Raw genomic sequence first — 6000 nt, 5'->3', positions numbered from 1 at the left:
GCACACCGTTAGGCCGTCTTCCGCTCACGCCCCAACATCGTGCAGCCCGCCTCCAGTGGTGTCGCGACAGGCGTGAATGGAGGGACGAATGGAGACGTGTCGTCTTCAGCGATGAGAGTCGCTTCTGCCTTGGTGCCAATGATGGTCGTATGCGTGTTTGGCGCCGTGCAGGTGAGCGCCACAATCAGGACTGCATACGACCGAGGCACACAGGGCCAACACCCGGCATCATGGTGTGGGGAGCGATGTCCTACACTGGTCGTACACCACTGGTGATCGTCGAGGGGACACTGAATAGTGCACGGTACATCCAAACCGTCATCGAACCCATCGTTCTACCATTCCTAGACCGGCAAGGGAACTTGCTGTTCCAACAGAACAACTCACGTCCGCATGTAACCCGTGCCACCCAACGTGCTCTAGAAGGTGTAAGTCAACTACCCTGGCCAGCAAGATCTCCGGATCTGTCCCCCATTGAGCATGTTTGGGACTGGATGAAGCGTCGTCTCACGCGGTCTGCACGTCCAGCACGAACGCTGGTGCAACTGAGGCGCCAGGTGGAAATGGCATGGCAAGCCGTTCCACAGGACTACATCCAGCATCTCTACGATCGTCTCCATGGGAGAATAGCAGCCTGCATTGCTGCGAAAGGTGGATATACACTGTACTAGTGCCGACATTGTGCATGCTCTGTTGCCTGTGTCTATGTGCCTGTGGTTCTGTCAGTGTGATCATGTGATGTATTTGACCCCAGGAATGTGTCAATAAAGTTTCCCCTTCCTGGGACAATGAATTCACGGTGTTCTTATTTCAATTTCCAGGAGTGTATTTTTCAACTGAGTCAAAGTCAGTGACGTCATTCTTGCTTTACTTCAAAACCGGGAACGACACAGTAGTAGAGGAAGTAAAGCTATTCTCTAATTTAGGAAGCCTCATTAGACTGGCTGGTGGATGTAGAGAAGCTATCAGAAATGGAATGCAATAGATAAAGAAATGAGCTGCAACCATATATTACTATAAGAATGGAAAATCAAGAACGAGGAGCTCGGATTAAAACAGGAAATACAGTCTTTTCCCCCCAATTGATCAATCTATACGTCGAAGAAGCAGTGATGAAATAAAAAAAAAGTTACAGCAATGGGATTGAAATTCGGGGTGAAGGGATATAGCGATGTTATTGACAAGAATCGTTGGTTCCTATTTTTTTGTGAATGAGAAGCACAATTACACAACCTGTTTAATGCAAAGTCCTAATGAGTACAGAATATGGATGGAGAGTAAACCGATGAAAGGCGAAAGTAATGAGGAGTAGCGGAAGTAGAGGACGAACTGAAAGAACTGTGCTATTTTGGAAGCAAAATGACACGACGGAAGAATCAAGAACGACGTCTTTAACAGGTGTCCCACCATCCTGTTCCTTCTTCGTATAAGTGTTATCCATATATTCCATTCCTCGCTGATTCCCCGTAGGAGCTGCTCATTCATTGCCTTATCGGTGCACCTAATTTTTAACATTCGTCTGTAACACAACATCTCAAAAGCTCCGATTCCCTTCTTTTCTGGTTTTCCGACAATCTATGTTTCACCGCTGAACAATGCTGTGCTCAAAACATACATTCTCAGAAATTTCTTCCTCAAAATACGGCCTAATAGACTGCTCTTGGCTAGGAATGCCCTTTTTGTCAGTACTAGTCTGCTTTTTACGTCCTGCTTGGTCCATCTGTCATGGGTTATTCTGTTGCCTACGTAGTTAGTTAAGTTTCTCGCTGTTCTCATTTCTGCTACGTCTCTACATTTTCGTCTTTCTTCGATTAACTCTCAGTCCGTATTCTGAACCCAGTAGACTGTTCACTCTATTCAACAGAGCCTGTAATCCACCTACACTTATCACTGAGGAAAGCAAGCGAATCTTACCACTGATATCTTTTCGCCCTGCTTTTATTTCCGTCATTGCTTCTTCGATGTATACAGTAGAGTGAACAACACGGGCGAAAGATTAAACCCCTTTCTTACACCCATTTTAATCAATGCAGTTCTTTCACAATCTTATTGCTCCTCCTTGATTCTTGTGCTCATTATATATTAACAGTCTTTACCTGTAGTTTACCCCTACTTTTTTCAGAATGTCAATCATCTTGCACCACTTCACACTGTCGAACGCTTTTTTCTGGTCGACAAATCCTATGAACGTGTCTTGATTTTTCTTCAGTCTTGCTTCCATTATCAACCGCAACGCCAGAACAGCCTCTCTGGCGCCTTTGCCTTTTCTGTAGCCAAACAGATCGTCATGCAACAGATCCTCAATTTTCTTTTCCTTTCTTCTGTACACTGTTCTCGTCAGCAACTTGAATGCATGAGCTGTTAAGCCGATTTTGCGATAATTTCCGCACTTGTCGGCTCTTGCCATCTTCTGAATGTTTGGATAATATTTTTCCGAAAGTCAGATTGATCGACAAACTCATTCACTCTACACACCAACGTGAATAGTGGTTTTGTTGCCACTTCTCCCGATGATTTTAGAAATTCCAATGGAATGTCATCTATCCAATCAGCCTTATTCGATCTTAAGTCTGCCAACGCTGTTTTAAATTTTGATTCTAGTACTGAATGCACAGTCTCCTCCATATCGACTCCAGATTCCTTTCTCATCAGGTCTTCAGACATGTCCTCCCCCTCATAGAGGCCTTCAGTATTTCCACATATCCGTTACCTCTTCTGCATTGAACAGTGGAATTCCCATTTCACTCTTAATGTTACCGCCCTTGCTTTCAATTTCACCAAATGTTGTTTTAACTTTCCTAATGCTGAGTCAGTTCTTCCGAACATTATTTGTTTTTCGATTTCTTCACAGTTTTCGTGCAGCCATTTCGCCTTAGCATCCCTGCACTTCATATTTATTTCATTCCCAAGTGACTCATATCTCTCTATTTCCGAATTTCCCTGAGTATCTTTGCACTTCTTCCTTTCGTCGGGCAGCTTAAGCATTTCCTTTGTTACCCACGGTTTCTTCGAAGTCACCATCCTTGCACCCACGTTTTTCTTTCCAACTTCAGTGATTGTCCTTTTTAGAGATGTCCATTCTTCTTAAACTGCACTGCCTAGTGAGCCACTCATTATCGCGGAATATATAGCATAAGATAACTTCAAGCGCGCTGGCCGGAGTGGTCGGGCGGTTCTAGGCGCTACAGTCTGGAACCGCTCGACCGCTACTGTCGCAGGTTCGAATCCTGCCTCGGGCATGGATGTGTGTGATGTCCTTAGGTTAGGTTTAAGTAGTTCTAAGTTCTAGGGGACTGATGACCTCAGAAGTGAAGTCCCATTTTTTAACTTCAAGAGCATCTCTTCATTCTGTAGTATTTTCGTATCCTACTTCCTTTCACTTTGTTTCTTCCTGACTAGTCTCTTAAACTTCAGCCTAACCTTTACGAAATTGTAAGCCGAGTCTATATTTGCCCCTGAGTATGCCCTACTACGCAATAGCTGATTTCGGAATTTCTACCTGACGACGATGTAATCTAATTGAAATCTTCCCCTAATTCACGGCCTTATCCATGTACACTTCTTCCACTTGTGATTCTTGAACAGAGTATTCGCTGCTACTAAATGAACTTTATTGTAGCTCTCAATTAGTCTTCCTCCTTTCTCACTCCCAGTACCAAACCAATATTGTTACGTAAGTCTTTCTTCTACTCCTCCCCCTAAACTGCATTCCAATCCATGGCGGAGGCTTTCACGTTATCGAGTTTCATTTGCTCCTTGTCTTTAATCGTAAATTTATTTTAATAGTTTTCGTTTTTTCCCGTGTTCTGGAGACTTACCCAAAGAAAAAAGATTGTTTTCTTTTGAGTCCTGGAAGTTTGGAGTTTATGTCTATAAGGTTTTATTTTCTAAAAAAATATTTTAAAAAAGAAACAAGCCATTACCATCGTAGAGACCAGCACAGCGACAGGAGATGTGGCGAGGGGGGCGGGGGGGGGGGGGAGGGGTAGAATCGTGGCCAGGCCTGAGCCTTCGACCCCTGCCAGCTTGAAGCTGAGTTGTGTTCGTTCTTTCTGTTTCATATTTTTAAAAAGCGGTAAAGCGCAAAAGAAAAAAAGGTTAGGTCAGAGGTCTCACAACTGTATTGTGATGCAAGGGCCATGTCACTTGCCAGTTCAAGTTGCGGTGGAGACTGGTGCAGTCACGGTTTTTATTATTCATTTTATTTAATGGATCTGCAAATTGCTAAAAGAAATGCTGTAACGATATGTGAAAATAATTTACAACCTAACTCTTTGCCCAAGACCGACTTAGTAAGCTGTGTTAACAGTCATAAATGCCTGCTATGCGAATACCAAGCTGCTTCACCATACAAACGTCTCTGAAGAGGTACAAATCGTCCGTCAACGATACGGATTTAAGCTTTGTTCGTCACTTAGGACCCTCATGTCAATGGGATAGCTATGGAGGAAGTGGACGTACTGATTAACATAGTATCACTGGGCAAAATCTGTACAATAGTTATTGGATACTTACTGTAGAAATTTGCTGACACCGACGTTAACATGTTCAGTCCGCTCTGGACAACTAAAAAAACTTTTAAGGCAACCGTTGTAGAGGAGCGGAGCATCTGGGTCCGTGTCCCGGTTTGGCACAAACTTTCACTCTTCACCACTGATTTATTTCATTACTTGTAGGCGACTAAAGTTCTGTTTTCTCGTAATATAAATGCCAGATGTCATCCTTTGGCGTCAACTAGAATATCGCATCTTGTAGAGTGCTGTCACAGCGTGATGTACTTCGGGCAAGTGAGAGACTGTTCGTTTACTCTTAGGACAATGTATCTTTGACATGTAGTATTGTATGTTCTGTGACTATGTAATAAAGTGTTGTTAGACTGCTAATGGCTGCTCTACTGTGATTCACGACATAAGAATTTGAGAGTCCATGCTGTGATACGAATTATCTTCCAGTATGCGAAGATTATATAGACAACGCGAAGCCCACAATTTCTCGATTGTCTCACGAAATAGAGAAACAGTTTGCAAAATCGGTAGCAGACATAAAGATTCCCGGGTTTCGGTTGCCCGTGAAACTAATGTTGAATCTGCGTCTAAAGTATATTACCTCTGAATGTGACAATGTTTTTACTGAAGACCATAGCATTCAAACGAAATCACAGTACTATGGGACGACAGTGACCAGCTACTATTCAGTCACAAAGCTGGTTATTTAGGTATTCGAACCGTCATAAACATCGCAAATGGAACGATTCGTAAAGCAGGATTTTTGCAAAGTATTCAGAAATTACTGTTTCAAACATATCTAGGAGTGAGGCGCCTTGCGGGACGCAACTTCTGAAACCCATTTCATCTTTAAATTCGTAGTTCAATGTTTCACAAATTTATAACACTGAGATTTTGAAATACATTGTTCAGTGCATTAAAACTGTTTACAATGAGGGAAAAGTACAAGCTTTTACGGATGAAACAGGTACCAGTTTCAAAAGATTCGAAAAATACTGTCTGAAAGCTTTGCAAGCACAAAGAGAAGCTAATTTACTTAGGACTAGAGTAAAGCAGAACATTTGAGCAGAGGAATTACGTACCAAATTGCTCTTCATCCACGTAAAAGCGGAACTGAATCCACACGTCAGGCGCTGATATTATGTTTACAGTCGAGACGTGGCGAATATAAATACGAGAACGCACTGGTGTACAAAAATATTGTGATCTTATTTAATAGATTAGGTGAGCGAATGACCTTTAATAACGCAGGTGAACAAATGTCGTCTGTCCCTGTGACCTCTACACTAACACAAGATAGGATCGCAGCAAAAAAAAAAAAGAAAAAAAAGAAACGTGAAACAGGGAATAACACGAAAATAAAAGGAGCCTCGCTAATCAGCAGAATGGCCGTTTGATGCATCGCAGTCCGCGCTAGCGGTGAATCGTTAATTTAAAAGCCGTGTTACGTCCGGTCTGCGGTGCGCTGCCAGAGCCTTTATTCCAAGCGGTATTT

Source organism: Schistocerca cancellata, chromosome 1, assembly GCF_023864275.1.
Source record: "Schistocerca cancellata isolate TAMUIC-IGC-003103 chromosome 1, iqSchCanc2.1, whole genome shotgun sequence".
Taxonomy (NCBI): domain Eukaryota; kingdom Metazoa; phylum Arthropoda; class Insecta; order Orthoptera; family Acrididae; genus Schistocerca; species Schistocerca cancellata.
This window is presented reverse-complemented; position numbering follows the sequence as displayed.